At 36.1% G+C, this 22210-nt stretch overlaps 1 long non-coding RNA gene across 1 annotated transcript; it reads left to right on the top strand.

Annotated features, from left to right (window-relative positions):
- Window positions 1-15631: 15631 nt before the first annotated feature.
- On the top strand, window positions 15632-21641 carry LOC125150609 (uncharacterized). The gene is made up of 3 exons (XR_007146404.1): window positions 15632-15925; window positions 16255-16309; window positions 21572-21641. It is a non-coding gene; the product is annotated as an uncharacterized LOC125150609 (long non-coding RNA).
- The last annotated feature ends 569 nt before the right edge of the window (window positions 21642-22210 follow it).

Here is a 22210-nt window from a genome sequence, read left to right as displayed (position 1 = left end):
CTAGAAATGACGGCAGTTTACCTTTATCTGCTTCTGGGAATTTATCGTGAAGACAGATTATAAAATATTGGGCAAACTCTTTTGGAAGATGCTCATTGCATTGCTATTTTTAAGCGTGAAGCAGCTGTATTCTGCTTTACCTGTTTTTAAGAGTACAAAGTAAGGTCAAATTCCCTGTTAACATTCACATCCAATGAATCTGAGCTGCTTTTCTGCTTTCTCTGCTTAGAGTTCCTCTCCCAAGTTAAGCAGGGATATTTAGTCCAAAGAATTTGTCATTATAACTTCAATGAAAAAGAGCTGTAAAAAAAATCTATTCACCTCATCAAAGGACTTGTTCAATGTGGCTTACACTGCTGTTGCTGTGATATGAAGTTACTTCTGAAAGTATGAAGTCCAGCATCAGGGTTTGAACACCCCTGGAATCACTACAGAAAACAAGGAGCCCAGCTCTGGCTGATTTGACGATTGTTTCTTTGTGTGCAGGGAGAGAAAGCCTTTTCCTTCCAGGTGATGTTATAATATGTTTACTGCACACCAAAGTGTGTATTGGGTCCAAGTGTTGCAATCCTCAGTGATAAGCTCATTCAGTACATACACCCAGCTGTCATTCTCAAGGCATATCACAATGGCTGTGCCAGGAATGGCTTCAGTATCACCCGAATGCTGCCCAACCAGCTGTTCCTTATAACATTCTAGAGCTTCAGGTCAGGCCCATTCACCAGTCCCAAGTATAACCTATTTTTTCCTGAGGTTTTTCTCTTAGGACACCTATCCATTGTCATGATCTGGCTTTAGGTAGATTCCAGTAACATTAAACATCCTAGGAGAAAGATTCTTCTTTTAGAAAGCTTGTTGGCCCTGCGTAACTTTTTAGTGCACCTGGTGTGGTAAGAGAGGAAATACACCAGTTGTATTTTAAATCCTAGGCACTTACAACATTTTTGACAATCTGCTGTATTCTTGGGTGATAACACTTGCTGTTTTATATTGTGAACTGAAGTGTCATTCATTTTACCTTCCCCAAAGTAGGTTCTCCCTAAGATAACTGATGTCTTCGCCAAGAAATTGGTAGCAACTTTTACAGGATATTTTTCTCTCTTAAAAATTATAGTCTGCCTCACTGGGCAAATTGCTGCACTAGCATATAAAAAGGAAATAAGTCAAAAGTCCAAAGATAGAATAATGACTAAGTAAACTGGTCAGTATACTAATTCAATCGGATGTTATGTAGGTACTAAAATCAAGATTAGACAGGGTATAAAATGATATTAAATATATTTATGAGTTATTAAATGAAAAAGCAGAAGCAGGTCCCAAGTTTGTACATATAATTCTGTGATATATATTAATTATATTATATTATATATATTCTTCAAAATATGTAACTACTTTGCCATGACCTTAACTTTTGGAAGGGCATGCAGTCCATGATTAGAAAGTCTTAAGAGATGGAATGCCTACAAGTGGTTCAATACTGTTCTTTGCCTTTTGCCTCAAGTCATTTTTAGGTCCATTATGAGTTCATTTGGATGGAGATCAAGGAGTCTCTTCTATCTGGGCTGCTTTCTTCTCCCCTTCCTTAATGTTCCTTTGTCTTCACCCTTTGGCTGTTCCTTCAGGGTTAGGCCTCTCTCCTCTTGGTCCTTAGATTCCATTGTTTGTTTTTCAAAGAGCTAGTGTGTGTGTGTGTGTGTGTGTGTGTGTGTGAGTGTGTGTATAAATGGCATAGCTCAGTCCTGCCTCTTGGATAAACATCCACAAGAGAAACAAACCTTTCAAATACTAAAGTGAAGGGACTTTTAGGATATAATTGTTCCTTTTGTCTCTCTTCTTCTATTTTGCTAACATAATTTGGATCCCATAATGATATGGGCACTTGCTTTTCCCCAAAAATGAGTGAGGCAAGAAGGAAACTCTACCATCCTATATTTCCTGTAAGGAAATGGGACCAGAAAGGAATCTTTAAGCACCAAAAGATTTATTTATGGTGCTTGTATTAGAATGGAATATTGCATTAATTTTCCTCCCTTTTTTCTAATTTCCAAAGTGTATGTAATGGTTATAATACTTTTATAATAAAGAAAAATATATAATAGGAAATTATGAACACTTAGTGGATGAAGAGACTTCTTATATTCCTGATTGGGAAGTTGAATTCCAGGTTAGCTCAATGAGGTGTCCAGGAACAACCAGTGAGTGGTAGAACCAGGACTAGCATCAGGGAGGAAACATGTTCTAATAGAAGGTAGATAAGTGTTGAAGACAAACCTCAATTCTTAAAATGGTCTTCACATTTTCTGGCTGCATTTCATAGGGAAGTCTTTTCCCCTCTCTTAGCCTCAGTTTCCTCATTTATAAAATGGAGACAGCCAGTTGGATTGTGATTTCCATGTGCTTTATACACGATCGCACATGTTAAGTGTCTGGCCCAGATACTGCCACGTAATGGGTAATCAGCAAATATTATCTCCCTTCCTCTCCCGTTGTTCTGAATTCTGGTGCAGAGGCTTACCAGTGTGCCAGCCAGCAGCTTCTCTTGACTTACTGTATTTGCTTTATTATACTGATGATACACAATGCTTTGTGTTTTAGCGGAATTGTGTTCCTGCACCCCCTCCCTCAGATTCATAAATCTAGGCCCTAATCTACCTTAGAATGTGACTGTATTTGAAGATAGGGCTTTTAAGGAGGTAATTAAGTTAAAATGAGGCCTTTAAGGTGGGCCTTAATCCATCTGACTGATGTCTTTATGAGAAGGGATTTGGATACATGGAGAGACACCAGGGCTGTGTGTACACAGAGGAAGGCCATTGTGGGGACACATTGAGAAGGTGGCCATCTGTTAACCAAGGAGAGAGTCCCTTGGTTAACAGGGAAAAATCCAACCTGCTAACCATTTGATCTTGAACTTCTAGTCTCCAGAACTGTGACAAAATAAATTTCTGTTGTTTTAAGTCACCCAATTTGTGGAATTTTGTTATGGCAGCCGTAGCAAATCACAGCAGATGCTTTGTAATCATAGCATACGATCAATAATTTCTTGATGAATATGATTTTTATTAGAAATAAAACTTTGTTTTATATTTCTTTTATGTCTCCTGTGGAGGCCCAGCTATTAAGGTTACTGACAACTATAATGTGATAATGAGGATTACATATGATCTTTTTTTTCTTTTGCAAATAGCAACTAGAATTGTCCTTTTTATGAAGTTATAGGAGTAAATGCAATTAAAGCTGAAAAGATTATTCCTCATTGCCTGTCTAGACATGGGAAGAGAGAATTAAATCTTCAAATGTAATTTCAGAAATTAAGATTAATGACCAGGAGTATATGATTCCCTCACTTGCTGGTGACCTCATGTTGTCTGAGAGTAAATGTGGGGGCTTCTCACTATCTTTGTATTAATGAATATGATTAAGTAATTTTAAATATAGTCAGGATATAACATTAACTCATCAGTGTTGGAAGTTTGCCTTGTGTTTTTCAGAGGACCGAAACCAGTCCATCATGAGAGAGAAAGTCAAAGGATTTTTTACTGAGTTTTAAAAATTACAATTGATTTTCATTTTCTGGATTATGGGAAATGTGGGAGAAAGTGAGTTATCTTAATTAATTTATGGACAGGACATCAAGAGATAAAATTTTTTTTTTCAGGGTTTTCAATGTTTGCCAAGTCTAAGAGCTCAAAGGAGAATTTACTGATAAATGGAAAAAACTCTGGACAGTAAGATAGCAAATTTATTACTGGCAAAAATGCAGAAAATAGTGTTGAAGGAAGTAGGGGGCTACTTCTTTTTGAGCCAACATGGTCTTTGCATGTCCCCTCTTGCACATCCACGTACACATACATGCATATGAGGCACATTTTTCTAATGTCTTGCCATTACCATAACTTGCTGAATAATCTTTGGGTGTTAATTAACACCTCTGGCCCTCATTCACATTTAGAAATAAAAAGCGTTAGAGTAGATAATCTAGATATACTTTAGCATACCTTCTAATTTAACGTTCTATGATTCTATCGCATCTGGAGATGTGGCCAAAAAATGAGGGGCTGAAAGTGATGTCACTTAGGGAAGCTACTGGTCATACTGGGTCTGCTAGTCTCCTAAAGATAATCTCTGCAGAGGGTGGAGAGACCTAACACCAAATCTTAAGCTTCAAAATGACTGGAGAGCTGTTCAGTGTTCAATCTCAGAACCAGAGAAATGACTGTGGGAGGCAGTCAAAATATTTGTTGGATGAACAACAAATGTTGTTGGATCTCGAGATCATGAGGACGGATTAATGTTTCCAGTGCTGTTTTGGATCTATATGATTTATTATGATGTCACGTGGTCATATTTTTCAGGGTCATGTTGACATGTCTACTCAATTATTACACATGATTAGAGGATTAGAGAATTATAGAAATATAATCACATGTTGCTGCTAAACTGAAAAGGATCTAGAATAGCAGAAACACTTTAAAGAACATTTCATTGTTTTTTTCCTATATAGAAAAACAATAAACTTTGTTTTATCCTTCTTTTCCAACCCTTCCTTTTGTTTTGTTTTGCTATTATTTATTAAATTTTTAAATGTTTATTTATTTTTGAGAGAAAGAGACCAAGTGTGGGCAGGGAAGGGGCAAAGAGAGAGGGAGACACAGGATCTGAAGCAGGCTCCAGGCTCTGAGCTGTCAGCACAGAGCCCCATGCAGTACTAGAACTCGTGAACCATGAGATCATAATTTGAGCCCAAGTCAGTGACTCAACCGACTGAGCCACCTGGGCACCCCTTGTTTTGTTTTGTTTTTATCACAATCTATAGTCATTAGGGAAAAGATGTATTTTCTGAATGTAAACGTCATGAGGGAGGGGGTATTGTATGTCTTTTTAAAAAATTTTTTTAATGTTTATTTATTTGTGTGAGAGAGAGAGAGAGAGAGAGACAGAGTGCAAGCAGGGGAGGGGCAGAGAGAGAGGGAGACTCAGGATCTGAAGCAGGCTGCAGGCTCTGAGCTATCTGCACAGAGCCCAACGTGGGCTCGAACCCATGAATCATGAGGTCATGACCTGAGCCGAAGTTGAATGCTTAACCGACTGAGCCACGCAGGTGCCCCTATCTTTTTCACGCACCTAGCAATCATGACAAGTAGAGCTATTTAAAAGAAAAATTAAATTCATTTATTTATTTTGAAAGAGAGCAGGGCAAAGGCAGAGAGAAAAGGAGAGTGAGAATCCCAAGCAGGCTCCGTGCCATCATAGCAGAGGCCGATATGGGGCTCGATCTCACAAACTGCGAGATCATGACCTGAGCCAAAATAATGAGTCGGGTGCTTAATGGACTGAGCCACACAGGTGCCCCAAAGAGAGCTATTTATTAAATGAATAAATGAATACTGAAATGTATAACCATAGAAAGACAAATGATATTTGGCTCACTTTTCCTCAGTACTGGGGAAAGATAGCTTGGAAAGAAGGGATGTATGTATGTAGTTATATTTATAACACATTTAGAGAAATATACGGATATTGTTGTTATAATAAAAAATAAAATCTCTGTCTGATGATTTGTCTTGGTTAAGTTTGAAGGAAGCTGCTTATGATTGAAAAAAGGCAAAATTAAAAACGATTAGATTTCTAGCCATTCTTTTAAAAAGCCTGGTTGATTTAAAAAGGGAATTTTCGAAATATTAGCCATATGGCAAGAACTAATTAGAGACAACGAAATTACCTTGAAGTATGGCGTGCTTCAGACACAACTCTTCTAGCAGGTATCTTAGCATTGCTCTTCTCTCCCAGGTCATTATCACATTTCTCTGTGTGTCTGAGTTTGGTGCACACTTTCTGTGACTTAGGAGCCCTGATGTAGCTGAAAAGCTATATAAGAACAATCATCAGAAGAAGATCCAGCCCAGCATTCTGACTCAATAAGGATAAAGAGGAAATCAGCTGCCTAATGAAGCTCTTTCTCTGCCCCCTGCCATTGTGAAAAATAGAGGCTAGTGTATTCCATTATGAATCTGTATGTTTCTCTTCTCACCCTTCCTTGGCCTGAGAATCAAAGGCCATTTCTGGCAGATCTGACCCTCTGAGTTCTCATCTTCACTCATGCCTTCAACTATCACCTCTATGCAGATATCTCCCCAGATCGATATTTCAATTCACATCTCCCTCAACCCTTGCTGCAATCCTGCACCCTAACAGAACCATTTTCATTTTTAAAATGTTGTCCATTTTGACCTTATAGTTGCATACTTTCAGAGTCAAAAATCACATACACTATCTCATTCTGGTTTTTTTTTCCCCTCAAAAATCAAATCATTAAAACCCACAAATTGGACTTTTACATTTTTCTTCTTAATGAATATGTTGCAGGGGACTGAGGTACTTTTTTGGGGAAGTAGGGAGTATCAGAGACATTTGCCAGCTTCGTTTTTTGTTTCCTGAATAAGAGCACTGAGTAAGCATGACATATACATCATTTTAATGTTGAGAATGCAGAGTAAAATTTTTTATTTTTATTTTTTCAACATTTATTTATTTTTGAGACACAGAGAGAGACAGAGCCTGAGTGGGGGAGGGGTAGAGAGAAAGGGAGACAGAATCTGAAGCAGGCTCCAGTCCTGAGTTGTCAGCACGTGAGGCCTGAGCCCATGAACTAGGAGTTCGTGACCTGAGCCGAAGTCAGACACTCAACCGACTGAGCCACCCAGGTGCCCCTAGAATGCAGAGTAAAATTTAAGAGATTTATTCTCTCCTCGAATTTGACTCTGAAAATAACTTGTACCAATATTAGAAACATTGTATCCTCAACCTTGGAATCACATGGTTTCTGCAAATTTAAGGCATAGAAGTGGTTGTTTTGAAAAACAATATTTAAAGAATGCAAAAGAGGAGCTCTTGTAAAGACTGTTCAGTTATACATTTAGTTTATATTCAAAAGCATGTTTTTGATCAAATATATCTAGGCACTATTTATATATCTCAGAAAATCTTAAATATTTATATAGGTCTCAGAAATTCTTAAATATTGTAAACTACAACTTAGTCATTATGAAATATGTCCCTGACTTACCCAAATCTCAGATTTGAAAAAAAATTTCAACTATCCGTCTGTGATCCATAAAGTCTGAATGATACATGATCCGTGGTGCTGGCACTTTACTTCTGCAGGGAATAATGTCCTTCTGAGGTCTTTCTCACTTACAGGGTACTTCTCTCTACCCCAGCTATCAATCCTCCATGAGCCTCATACTAACCCTGGCAAAGGGAGGCCAATGAGTTTGCTCTCCTGGCCTTAAATATTCTAGAAATGCATTTCCTTTCACCTAGCCATGCAAACAACATCATCTCCCATCACTGACTATATACCGGAAGCATTCAGGACTCTGGGTTTATCTTTGTCTAATTGTATGATACCTCCCTACTTCATTATGGTTTCTATTTCTTTATATAGTATGTCACTCTGGAGCCTCTCCATGAAGAATTTGCATTGCTTCTAAGTAGAATGGGTCCCTCTTGCCACCTAGTTTGACCCGATTTGCCACCAGAGGTGTAGAAAACTTGCCTCTGGTTTCGTTGTACAACGAATAGGTTTTAGCCATAAAGTGTATCTTTTTAAAGCATTATATTTTGGAAAAAAGTCATGAAAATGTATTAAACTGATTTTTGAATAATTTCATGAAGGTGTTTGACGAGAATGTTTGGCAGCATATCCAGTGAGAGACCAAAGCAAAGAATTCCTTCACGTCGCTTTCTTTGGAAACTTAAGATTTTTCTCTCTTGTGCTATATTTAGATGTGTGGCATGTCTAATTTTCTGCTTCTGTGCCTCACTGTGCTTCTAGTGCTTACTGTAATCCAGCTAAAGTGTCAGGCCAGAGTGTGAAGAAATCTTGAAGTTCCTACCTGAGTGAGCCAGCGTGTAGCAGTCTGAGGACCCTGTGTATTGGACCCCTCTCATCCTGCTTTTCACCGAAGCATTCCTGACATTGTAAACGGAAGTCAATACAGCCTTTTCTCAATAAAGGAGTTCTAAAAAGTTAACTCAAAGTGTTTCATTAATTCTGCAAGACTCGGAGTAGCTGGGAAGTTGGTGATGTAACCAGATTGATCAGATGGTAACAGCTGCCAATTAAATTTAAATAAATTTAGTTCAATTCAAGTCAGGCTGATTCAATTCCATTAAAGTCATTTCACACACATCTACTGAGTGCCTATATAGTCACATACAGCATTAGGTTACGAGTGCATAGAGATGCATAAAATACATTCACTGTGTACAATCTAACAATGAGAGCAAGCATATAAACAAAATAAATTGTAGTATCATTCAGTAAGTAGAATAATGGAATCATATACACAATGCTGAAGTACTTAATTTTGAGAAGGGAGCTATAGTGAAGGACTTCTCAACAATGCTTCCTGGAAGGAGTGATACGTAAGCAGGATTTTGAAAACTGACCAAGAGTATGTTAAGTGTCAGGGTGGGGTCAAGGTTAGGCAGAGGGAAGACCATTCGATACCCTACTCTAACCACTATGACCTTGGATAGGCTCTTATGCATACAATACTGACCTTGGCTGTGTTCACATGCTTTTTCACTTCAGCTATTTTTTAAAAGATGAATATTTTTCTGCAGTTATATTAAAAACAAATGCATAAACCAAGAGATAAATGGCTTTGACCTGGGATGCTATGCTACAACACGAACAGCATCTTCTGGATTTGTGAAAAGTGGTAAACTTAGTTTTAACCATCATTCAAAAAAAGAGCAATGAAACCAGTGGGAAAATAGTAAAAATGCAAAGTAAGTATGAATCAAGAGACTTGAGTTTAATTCCTCATTCTGACACCAAGAAGCTTTTGATTTGGGTTAAGTTGTAAATCCTCGCAGGCTGTAGATTTTCTCATGAGTCAACTGAGGGGATAACTAGGAAACTCTATGGTCTTCCCTACCTTTGAAAGCATTCTCTACTTCTATAGAATGGCCAGGACAGTGAAAATAACCGAAGGCAGGCAGAGTAAATAGTAGAATGAGTGTAGTCTTTGGAGTCAGCAAACTTCACATTGAACCCTGTCTGGATTTTGTACAAGTTGAGAGATCTATGGGGCACGGGCATCATTTCCTTAGTTATTCTTATGTGCAGAACACCTGTTTTACAGCATTGTGTGAATTACTGCAACAACATGATCAAAATACCTACAGAGTTCCCTGCACATAGTAGGTACTCATTAAATGTCAATTTCTATTTCCATCTTCTTTTATTCTGAGTAGCAGAAACTAGTCAGTCTTTTTTAAAGGGACCCTCCAATATTTGAAATATCGATCCGGGGAGATATCTGCAAAGAGGTGATAGTTGAAGGCATGAGTGAAGATTGTTGTTATAGTTTAATTATTCTCCGACTTAGAGATTGCCCTGTCCGTACTGTGGCCAAGATATGCTAGATTGAGCAGAGTAGAGAAGTGGAATAAGGAGTCATAGAGCTATGGGATATTTGATGACTGTGTTGTTGTTGTTTTTTCCTCCAAAGGGAAAGTCATCTCACAAACTTGTGCCTTAGTGGCCTCAGCTGCTTTTCTGTCTCTCATGACCTTTCATTTCTGCCTAATTATTAACACTGATACCATGCAACTTGACTAGTCAGCACATTTGCTGATAAAGGGGCATTTCTTACACAATAATTCTCTTGCATTTTACTTCATAGCCAAGATTTACTAACCAAGATTTGTAAGGGGGGGGGGTCCTCATATGAAGATTTCTGTGCTTTGATAAGGACGTACTGTACTTCATTGGAGAAAAGATAGTACCATAAATAATATTACAAGAGGCAGGGTAGCTCAGTTGGTGCTAAAATAAGCTGAGTGTAGAGTTCGTAAGAGCTCATGTGGATGCCTCCACACCTCAGTTCCTCCTAGGGACTTTCTATTCTTGTTTCATTCTTTTTTATCAAGCACTTCAGGCCCAGTTTCACAGAAGCTGAAATCCTTTGCTTTTTGTGATGTGTGTGCTTTTTGAGAAGATGTGACTAAGGGCACCTCCTCATGGAATGAAAAAGATTCTTCAATTTCTTATCAAATGGTATGATAACATGTGATCCTTACTTTACTAAGGGGTTGTTAGAAATGATGGCATAGATGTCTGCCTGGTATCCTGGGAAGATCAGGGACTGAAAAATCAGATAGATGTAAGTTCAAAGCTTCTCTCGTCACTTAATAACTGGGACTTTCCATTATAAGTTTAATTCCTCTGAGACTTGGTTTCCCCACCCATAAGATAAGGCTAATAATAACTTCTATATGAGCTGTTGAGAGATACATTGAGATGACATGTGTAAACTGCTAAGCGATATCTCTTGCATAAAGTAGGTGCTTGTTAAACGGAATCCATTAAAAAAAAACAAAACAAAAACAAAATCAAAATAAATGGAAGCCATTAAGAACAAAAAATGAGCACAAAATAACAAAGTGTCAGTAATTTCAGTTGTGGTTTTTTATTTCCCAACAAATGAAGGTCAAAATCGTCCTGTAGGAAGAAATTGGCTGGAATTTCAATTTTCAATCTTGTTTGTTGAATAAACCAATAAATAAATAAACAAACAAATAAATAAATAAATAAATAAAGCTGAGCTAGAGAATCTGTGAGATATCTTTTTTTTCCCCAGTGAAACGGAATTTGGCAAAAGTTTTCTGGTCATAAAGGTAACTACTGAGAGAAGGCAGGAAGATTTATGGGACATAAGTAACAATCTTCCAGCGCAGTAATAGTATGTTGCAAGCAAAAATAAGAAAAGCCATTGTAAAACATTGAAAAGGATGTTACGGTGCAGGTCTGGGGTACGTTTTCAAGACGCCATGTTGGTATGAGTGGCCAACATGAATATCTGTGATTATATGAATGTGCTGTGATTACCTGACTGATAGTGAGCTTGCTAATGTGGCTGGCTGTGGTGGAGGGTACCAGTGTGGAAAGGTGGGTATAAAACTGCAGTCACTGAGACCGTGTGTTTTTATCCTGCTGTACATTTCCCACAAAGCCAAATAACTGGTGAGATTGGTCTTTGAAAAAGCAGCCAGTGACATGCTATGCTAATAACCCCAACCTTAAGCCTCCAAAATTGTTATATACGCTCCTTAGAAGAGCAGTCAAAGGCATTCGATGAAAAAAAGGAGGGGCAGCTTTTTCATTGTCAAATAAGTTTGGAAATGCTAAATGTCATGTCCCCACCAAGGATCATCACCATATAGATTAGCATATAAAAAGCTCTGAGAAGTCCTGCAGTTAAAAACAGCTGATTAATTACGGAATGGTTCAGCGCTTCCCTAATTTTAACACTGGCATTGTTTATCAAGGAATTTTTAAATAAACATCCTGTTGTGCTAGTGATCTGGAAAACATACTTGGGGAAATCCTGTAATTGGCACTTAGGAAAAAAATAGAATTACATATATGGTAATAGGAAGGAGTAAGTTCTTTTAGGGAGACAGACATTTACAATTTTACATCTCCGGAAATGTACTCTTCATGCTTTCTCAGTGCTGGTATTTTAGTCATTTGTGAAGAATGTAGTGGAATCTTTTGGTGCTGGCTTATGACTAGCTGAAATAAGTTTCTTGTACGACAGCATGGAGCAAGAATCAGTTATTTCATAGTTTTATTTTGCAGATTAAGGCACCAGAGCTAGGTCTCATTGTCTGATGAAATCCTTTCGAGGTTTTGTTCTATAGCTTTCAAGTCCTGATGTAGCTTTCTTTTTAACTAAAACTATTTTCTTAATTTGAGCAATTCGCCGGGTTGAAGAAAACTTGTAAGCACTGTTAGTACTTGTCAGGAGTAAATGGGACTCTAGAGAGTTCTTTGAAATAGGAAACATTTGAACAGAATATCATCTTGCTTTCAGCTGTTTGTATAGATGCAATTTCTGCAATTCTATACCTCACAGCTCGAATTCCTCTTCATCTGTGTCTCAGGCTTCCATCAATAATCCCTCTGCTCAAACACACTTGACAAGAGAGGTAGAGTAGATGCCCTTGCAATATCTTCTGAATGTTACTCAGCAGTGATGTGTAATCGGGTTCATAAATTTTAGGAAGAAAAACGTAAAACTGAAGAGGGGATTCAATCCATATGAATCCACATTGGACAAGGGTAGTGTGAGGAGCAATTTATAAAATCAGCTTTTGATTAGACAGTGGAGATTTTGTAAAACATTAAAAAAACAGTGATTACAGATTCTTATTAGATATATACATCATCTATATATGATAAATGTGGTATTTATATATAAAATAAAATCTTCCTACCATGTACCGTAACGTATGAGAGAACTGGCTGTTTTCTAGATCCAATTATATTCACCTTACACAGTGTGATTTCTGATATATCTTCCCATCGAAAAACTTTACAGTAGAGTTGTTATCCCATCTCATAACATCAGTATTGGAAAAAAGGACCTAGTTTGTATGTGTTAAGTAAGACACTGGATTCTTGCTGCCTTTCTGAAATTCAGGAGAAATCTGTACTATAGCCCACAACTATTTAATATTAAAAGATTAGGAAAAAATAATAGACATTCTTTTCAGACAGTGAAAAACGTTAGGTTAATTGTATTGATTTGGATTTTTCTGTTTACTTGGTGAAAGTTGTTAAAAAATTATTCTAGTTATTTTTGAACAAAATTTAAAGAATAAATATATTTTTAAAGCTATGCAGTTCATTTTTCTTTCAATTTATACTAGAGCCACGTACTCTACTAACTTTTCATTATTTGTTTAAGAAGTAACATTGGAACTTTATGGGAAATATACTATATATGTATATTTAGCCTGGACTATTGTTCCCTCAAGTCTAATATGTTTATGTTTCCTTTATGGTTTTAGTTACAAAATAAAAAAAATACTATGTATTAAGCATTGTTTGGAAACAGGAATGATGAGTTTATAAAAACTTTTGTCTTAATACAAGGAATAGAGAAGTCGAGGTATATGACGATAGGCTTCCACTCTACTTTCTCTAGGGCAGATTGCACTGTTCGAGGAATTCCTTTAAGCTCACAATTATAGCAGATAAGCATTATATAATTTCACAAGAATATCCATATTGACTAATTGAAAGAAATTACTTTAAAAGTTTTGAAAGTAATGAGGCCTGAAGGCCCATTTAACATGAACTCTACTCTGTTGAATTCACAGTCATTCTTCTCCTTTCATTCAACTCTTCGGAGATTAGAGAATTCCAGCCTATTCTGGAAGAAGTCACTGTCTGGAGTGCAGAAGGCTACTTTGCTCTCTGTGTCCACTTAACCTTTGACTGCTCCGAGAGCCTACCAAGTGTCAATCAGGGCTCAGTGGACACAGGTGCCTGGGGAACAGGACAGAGAAGCTCACCTTACCCAGGACATCAGACCATCTCCAGATGGCAAAGAACTTCTGAAGTTATGAACTAACTTGCTTGTGATGCAAATTAGTGACCTGGGGCGAGATGCTTCATTAATGTTCCTGCTCCCCTGAGCCACCAAGGTGTCAGAAGTAGGACTGCTTACTCTCACATTTTTTCTCTCTGTAATATGTGTTAACGACCCTTTATTCTCATAGAGATGGTCCAATCAATTGCTTGTGGCTAGTTAATAAACTATCAAAGCAGAGATGAAAATTAGATTCCATTTAGAAGAAAACTATGTTTACCTTTTCCCATGGAAATGTGTGAAAAAGCTTTAGAAAATTCTGTGACCATATATAAGGTCTCAGAGGAGACTGTGATTAAAAATAATAAAAAGGAGAAATATGAGTTTCTATCCAGATCACTATTTCATTTTTTTTATCCAACAAGTGATGAGAAAAATTATGCGAACCCATGCATTTGCCCTGAGTTATGATTGTATTATATTAACCTCAGCTGACAATATCCTATATTGACTTTGGCTTACTTAAAATTCTGCCTCTTGGGTATAAACACACATCTAAAATTGACTCAGCTCATTTCTATCTTGCTGAGGTCACTTTACCAGTTACTCCCAACTACTGAACTTATTTTATGTGTTCTCCTTTTTCAGTATTACATTCTCAAGTTTTTGGCACCTGGGAATTTCTCTGTGATGGTTTTATTACTGAATTCAAGATTCGTAGTTACGATAAGCTCTTATGGCTAATAAGATGCTAAGATGAGCTAATAGGGTTTTGCTTCTTCTTTTGTTTAATATGGAAGGAATGGTTCTGATTACAGTGAACACTGGCCAGTCATTTGCCGGGAAGGTGGTCCCATAAAGAATGGGTTGTCTTTTTCCATAAATTACCTCAGCAGGAAAAAAAAAATGCATGACAGTTCACTATGACTGTCATCTTGGAATCCAGGTAGCTCATATGGAAGAAGTAATGATCTTAGCAATGTCTGAGAAGGATACTTCTGAAATTTCACTACTAAAAAGAACAGACGCTAATAATGAAGATATAGGATCAGTAAATATTTGAGCATCTATATTATATCGAGTGCCATTTATTCAGTTGTGTTGCTTTTCAATAGAATACACTAGGTCATTTAGTGCCAGTGTGAAACCATGGAGTGTATTTTCTATAACAAGTGGGAAGGCTCACTTTTCTGTTCAAATTGACTGAATAAGCTACTTCCAGCAGATATTTAAGTCCTGTGGAATTATCCTTTATTATGTATCAGGGGGACAACAAAGAAAGGATTCAGAGAGGAGAGGTGTGAATCATTATGTGAGTTTTGGGGAAGTGTGAACACTGGGTGATTCTTTATTCTAGTATGAGCGGTACTTTGAAAGATTAATTTAAGACTAATCTTCTTTAAAAGTTCATGATAGTAAAGGTTGGGATAGATTCCATAAATGAAAAATCATTTTTGTGTAGTTATAAAAATTGCCAAGTTACAATTTCAAAATTATAAAAATAGCAATATAATTTGAATTCATGGATAACTCCACATGTTATCAAATGCATGTTTCTTTTTATTTTTTTATTTTTTGGCTTATTAATTATAAGAAGGGTACTCTCTAATTGTTGTTAGAAGTGAATTACCGGATTATGATACTGATGCAATTTCTATAACTAATTTGATCAAATAGATACACCAAATTAATACAATTTCAGGTATATGGAAATACTTATTTTGTTGACAGATATTGGATGTTAAAATAGTCCCTCAGCATGATTTGAATATATAGTTTTGTAAGTTTCCTATGTAGCTTGAAGGGCTATGAGGGTCAGATTCTTCTGGTCTCTATAACAATGGGTGAAAATCTGATATAATGCTGGATTCTTACAGTTGAAGAAACACTTTTACTGCAAGCATAGGAATAATCTGGGTTTTTACATTTTGAATTAAATATGTAGATAATATGAGTTCTTGTTAATTTAAAATAAAGTATATGTGCTCTGAGGATTTTCCAAAAGGATAAATTTAAGTTAGAATAAATTTAGCTTCACTTGGGAGACAAAAAGTGGACTTTTCAGAATAAAAATCTATGCCATGGAAAATAGCTATTACTTTCACTGATTATACACATTCCATGGCAACTGCTTTGTTGGAGTGTTGATGCCACTGTATCAGTGTTGAAGATTCTAGCTGCTACCACTAAGGGAAGAAAAGAATGAGGCAATTTAATACAGCAATGTATCTGCACAGGATGCCCTCTGAGGTAGCTCATATTTTTGAAGGATGTGATGGAAGGCAGAACAAATAACTGAGAATGAACTTGGAAGAATAGTGCCATGGCTAAGTGGTGATTAAGCAGCGATGGAGATAAAAAAAAAAAAAGAACATGAAAATGATTTCTAGTCGGTTGACTAAGAAAAATTACTTTCTTGGGAAAGTAAATGTAGTTGGGGAGAAAGGAGTCGGGTTCTTATTTACAGTCTCTACTATGTTTAAGGGCTTTAGTCTGTGCTTCCATTTAATCCTCAGAGCAATATACATAAGGTGGGTATTTAATAGACGAGAAGGCAGAGGCTCAAAAAGATCAATAATTTGCCTCAGTTAATATAGTGAGGATGTAGAATCCAGATTTGTTTGGCTCCAAGCTCATGTTCTTTTTCATGACACGTAAAATTCGGTACATGACCCAAAACTGCTGCTACTAAACTTTTAAAAGTTTTGTTTTGCTTGAATTATGTGTATATTATTTATCTTTTCTTTTAAGAATCATTTTTGAAATCTTTGCTTGAATTTACTCTTATTTCAGTAACTGTTTTGAAAACGTCATTGCTTTATATAGTAGCTCTGCTCACTGTAACATCTTTCACTCTCAGATTCTTCATGATTGGAACTTCCTTTTGGTTCTTGGTCAGACGGAGTATGTCCTATGTAAGTATTTCAATAAGGGCACTAGGATGATACATTTCAAACTTTTGTGTATTTAACAATATGGTTCTGTTGTCTTCCCGAGCAAATACCGCCTGATGGGAAGATATTCCTTGCGAAATAATCTTTTTTCCACTCCCACCTAAATTTGTAATAATTATCCCAAATATAGTAAGTCAAGAGAAGCTGCTGCCTGGTACACTGGTAAGGCTCTGCACCAGAATTCAGAACAACGGGAGAGGAAGGGAGATAATATTTGCTGATTACCCATTACGTGGCAGTATCTGGGCCACTTAACGTGTGCGATCGTGTATAAAGCACATGGAAATCACAATCCAACCGGCTGTCTCCATTTTATAAATGAGGAAACTGAGGCTAAGAGAGGGGAAAAGACTTCCCTATGAAATGCAGCCAGAAAATGTGAAGACCATTTTAAGAATTGAGGTTTGTCTTCAACACTTATCTACCTTCTATTAGAACATGTTTCCTCCCTGATGCTAGTCCTGGTTCTACCACTCACTGGTTGTTCCTGGACACCTCATTGAGCTAACCTGGAATTCAACTTCCCAATCAGGAATATAAGAAGTCTTTTCGTCCACTAAGTATATTTGCTTTATTATACACAATGCCTTGTGTTAGAGCTGAATTGTGTCCCTGCCTCTCATCCCCCAGATTCATAAATCTAGCCCCTACCCTCCAGTACCTTAGAATGTGACTGTATTTGAAGATAGGGCTTTTAAGGAGGTAATTAAGTTAAAATGAGGCCTTTAGGGTGGGCCTTCATTGCTGTACATATTATTCCATTGTACAAATCTGTTACCATTTATCTATCGATCAATGTGGGGTTTCTTCTAGCTTGGGGTTATTATAAATAATGCTGACATGAATGTTCTTATATACATCTGTTGGTGCATATATCTGTGTACATACCTTTTGTTAGTATGTATGTGGGTTACATTCTTTCAACTTGAGTAGATAATGAGTTTTCCAAAGTGGTTAACCAGTTTACATGTCCTCCAGCAGTGACTGAGAATTTTAGATACATTACATCTGCTGTGCTCTGAATGTTTCTGTACTACCCCGCCTCCCACCCCCAGTTCCTGGATTGAAATCCTAGGGCCCATTGTGATGGTATTGGGAGGTGGGGCCTTTGGGAGGTGATTAGGTCATGAGGGTGGAGCTTTCATGAATGGGATTGATTCTTGTGTCTCTTATAAGACTCCACACAGTTCCCCCTGCCCCACCTTTCTACCATTTGAAGACCCAGTAAGAAGGTGCTGGCTGTGAACCAGGAACAGAGAGCCCTCACCAAAACACAGCCATGCTAGCTCCTTGATCTTGGAATTCCCAGCCTGCAGAGCTGTGAGAAATAAATGTTTTTACTTTATAAGCTACCCAGGCAGTTGTAGCAGCCTCTATGGCCTGACAGCCTCCTTGCAAACACTTGGCATTGTCAGTCTTTTAATATTAATAATTGGCTGTGCCAGTTTATATTCTTATCAAGAGTGCATGGGCGTCCCCATTCCTCCACCTTGTAACTGTTACAGTGCAGAAGACTTGTCCAATTTTTATCAAATTTATTTCTTGCTATTTGAATTTTTATGCTACTGTAAGTAGTACATTTTGAAAGCTGTAATTTAATTGAGTGTTGCTAGGATATATAAATAAATTCAGTGTTCTATATTAATCAAGTACTCCAAACCCAGGTTAAATTCACTTAGTAATTTTAATAATTCGCTTGTGGAGTCTTTTGAGTTTCCATTTATACCAACTTTGGATAGAAATGATGACAGTGGGCATCTTTGTCCTATTTCCAATCACAGGGATACATCTTTTGATAATCACCATTTAGCTACCCTTTATCAGACTGGGGACATATATTTATATTCTTAATTTGTTCACAGTTTTTATAACAACTAGATATTGAACCTCGTCAAAATTTTTTGTATCAGTTAAAATAACATAATATTATTTTTCTTTTTCTATCAATGTGGTAAATTTCATTGATTACTTTTTAAATGTTAATGAATCTTTAATCCCTGAAATAAACCCAACTTGGATTTATATATCCATTTCTTTTTTAATGTTTACAGGATAAGTAAATCCTGATACTGTTTTTTTTTTGGTGTGTGCTTTTCTTCCATTTAAAAAAAGTAAATCTTGTTAATATTTTATTGTTTTTATTAATATTTTTTTTGCTAATTTCTTTTTTAATTTTTTTTTTTAGTGTTTATTTTTGAGAGAGAGAGAGAAAGAGAGAGAGGGCGAGAGAGAGATGGAGGGAGTATGATCTGGGAAGGGACAGAGAGAGAAAGAAGGAGGGAATCTCAAGCAGGCTCCATGTTGTCAGCACAGAGCCTGATGCAGGGCTCGATCTCTCAAACTGTGATATCATGACCTGAGCCAAAATCAAGAGTTGGATGCTTAACTGAATGAGCCACGCAGGTGACCCTCCTTTTTGCTAATTTCTATATTTATTTCTGCTTTTATATTTATCATTTCTTTCTTCTTGATTTTTTAGGTTAAATTTGCTATTTTGTTACTTCTTTAAAAATTTTTTTAATGTTTATTTTTGAGAGAGAGACAGAGCATGAGCAGGGGAGGGGCAGAGAGAGAGAGGGAGACGCAGACTGAAGCAGATTCCAGGTTCTGACATGTCAGCATAGAGCCTAACATGGGACTTAAATTCACAAACTGTGAGATCATGACCTGGGCCAAAGTCGAACGCTCAACTGACTGAGCCACCCAGGACCCCTGCTTTTGTTACTTCTTGAGACAGATGCTTTAATCATGAATTTTCACCCTTTGATCTTTTCTAACTTATAGATTCAAGGCTATAATTTTCCCATGGCTTTAACTGCATCTTATAGTTTTATTTGATATGTCACATTTTAATTATCATTAATTTAAAATATTTTAATTATATTGTGATTTTTTTAATTGACCTATATGTTATGTAGAAATATAATTTAATATTTTTAACGTTTGGGGACTTTTGATTTTTCATTTTATTTTCTTTTTCTACCTTTATCTCCACTGTGTTCAGAGAGTGAACTCTGTAATTTCAACCTTTGACATTTGTTGAGACTTACTTCAGCTTATCAATTTTCCTAAATGTTAATAGGCACTTCAAAAGAATGTCCATTATGTATTTATTGGATTCAGTGTTGTTTATATGTCCTAAGATCATGTTTTTAAATCATGCAGTTCAAATTGTTCATATCCATACTCCTTTTTTTTTTTTTGCCTGCCTATTCTGTTATTGAGTGAAGTGGGTTAAATCTAGCAATGATTGTGGGTTTGCCTGTTTCTCCTTTTAGTTCTGTATATTTGAGTCTAAGTGATTGTCCATATGAGTTTAGATGTGTTTTGTTTTCTTGGTAGATTATGTTTTTGTCATTATAAAATGTCCTTGCTTATCTTTAGTGATGCTTCTTAAAATTTCTTTCTCCAGGAAGTTATTTTCTTCCTACGATCTGAAGATTATTTTACTGTCTGCTTTCTTTCATTGTTTCTGTTGAGAAATTGGTTATCAAACTTACTGCTTCTCCTGTGAAAGTAACAGGTCTCTTTTCTCCAGCTGTTTTTAAAATATTTCTTGGTCTTTAGTTTGCAGTAGGTTTTCTCTAAGGTACTTAGGTGTGATTTTCTTGTATTTATCCTGCTTGCCCTTCTTAAGTTCTGACATAATGTTATTTTTTTAATTTGAGAAATTTTTTGTCTATTTTATTTGCATATGTTAGACTTTTTCAACACATTCTCACTATTTTCCATTTGTCTCTTACAGTATCCTTTATTTTTCTTCTTTGTATTTTCTCTGGCTTTAGTTTGTATATTTCCTTTTGATTAACTTTTTCTGTTCACTAACATTCCCTTCAGTTACATAGAGCTACTATGAACCCCATGTATTGAGATTTTACTTTCAATAATTATATTTTTCTCTTAGCATTTAGAGTTATCATATTTTGTATTTTCAAGTTCTCTTTGTTTTAATTCTCTATTTATTGACTTAGGAAGGTAATTTGAAATAGTCTCGTCCTTTATTTCTGGAAATAAAATTCCCAAATAGGGTTTTTAAATAGCTAGCCAATCTTAATTTAAACAAGTGCGTCGATATTAAGTCTAATAATAAACTCTTGAAAATGATATAGAAATGTGTCCTTAATTAATACATAGATTAAAAGAACTTACTGAAAGATGGCTTGTTAATAAGCCACTTTCATTCATTTGAGAGATTTCCAGTGCTCTTTCTGTACTTCTTTTATTCAACACATTATTGGCTATTTATGTCTAAAATCTTACCACATATAATTCAGGCATTGGTTTACATAATTATTGTAAAGAAATAGAACAATGGTTCGTGATGATTAGGTGAAGAGTAGCAGCTTAAAATTTAATGTCAATAAACATAAAATCCTGATTTTCTATCAATAACTAGCATAGTGACATTTTATATGAAAACTTATAGAAATTTCATTAGCTTACATAATTATTCTTTAGCTATAAGGGACAATATTGTGAGCCTGTTTCTAAATCCAGCTAATAAAACCTAACTTTATATTGATTATATCAATGCATTATTAACTCAGTTACATTATAGAAGAGTTGGATTTCATTCATCTCTTCATTCATTTAGGAAATAATAATTAAACATATACTCGAGACAAGGCAGAGTCTTGAATTCATGGGGTGCTGTAAAGATATGGCAGATAACCTGCCCTAGACAAAATTATTCTAGCAGAGGATACTGTCATTCTTCCAAAATAACTAAAACAGTAGGCTAATAAGCTGTAAGTCTACTAAAAAAGATGGAGTTATAAATTGATGTTGCGTTTTATTTGAGGGAGAAAGTGATTGCTCTCAGTTATGTGAATCACAGATTTCATCAAGGAGGCAGCATTTTATCTGGTGTTGAAAATGTAAAAGTTGGATATGAAGGGATGGAAGGCAAGACATTCTAGGCAGTTATGGTGGAGTGGGAAGAAGATACACTTTAGAATCAGAAAGATCCCCATGTTCAATTGTTGGTTTCACTAACTAGCTATGAGTCATTATTTGAGTCAGACTTTAAGAGCATGTCTTATTTCCATCATCTAATTCTATCATGCTACATCATCTTCACACCCAAAACCAAAGAACGCATAAGCTCTGAGTATAATTTTGTGTTTTAAGAAACTGTGAAAAACCCTTAATGTCTAAGTTTGATTCAGTGATCATCCCATTTTCTATTTAGAAAAGTAAGAAACATAACTATCTTCTTTCTAGATTGCAATGACATATCTTCGGTGGTTAAAAATTGCCAAGTAGTTGTCTTATTCTTGGAAAGGAATCAAGGTAATTAAAAAATTCATAAAACTATCAAATCCTTATAGTGAGAAGCTCTCTATTTTCTTTATGTTTCTTGTATTATTAAAAGATGATTGTATATTTTATTAGGGATTCAGAGAAATAGTTTCTGTCCTGTTAATTCTGCATAGTTATATGTAATAGTGACATAATATGTTAAAAGAGGTTCTCCCAGTTTCTTTATTTTAAAATTAGACTTTAATTTCCAAACGTTTGATATTTGTGTTAGGATATTTTTCCTAAACTAAGCTTTTTTGGAGGAATGTTTAATGTTCTTTGTGAAGTCTCTCTACCCTCAGTGTTAGATGCACACAATAAACAGCTATCCCTTATATCCAGGTTGGCTTGGTGAAACATGAGTTCCAGTAGAACATTTCTGAAATATGGATCCTAGTATTTGTGCTCATTTATAAATTTGAATTTGTGATAACTTAGGCATATATTTTCTCTGGTTTAAACAGGGAGGAGGAAGAAGAGAGAGGGTAAAACTCAGTGCTGTCCATGCATGAAATTGGCTTTGGTAATTGGCTTTGGCAGTACTAAGGTACTAAACTACAT

The sequence above is a fragment of the Prionailurus viverrinus genome, chromosome D4 (assembly GCF_022837055.1).
Source record: "Prionailurus viverrinus isolate Anna chromosome D4, UM_Priviv_1.0, whole genome shotgun sequence".
Classification (NCBI taxonomy): Eukaryota; Metazoa; Chordata; class Mammalia; order Carnivora; family Felidae; genus Prionailurus; species Prionailurus viverrinus.
Note: the sequence above shows the minus strand (reverse complement) of the source record. Positions and strands in the feature narration are given on the sequence as shown.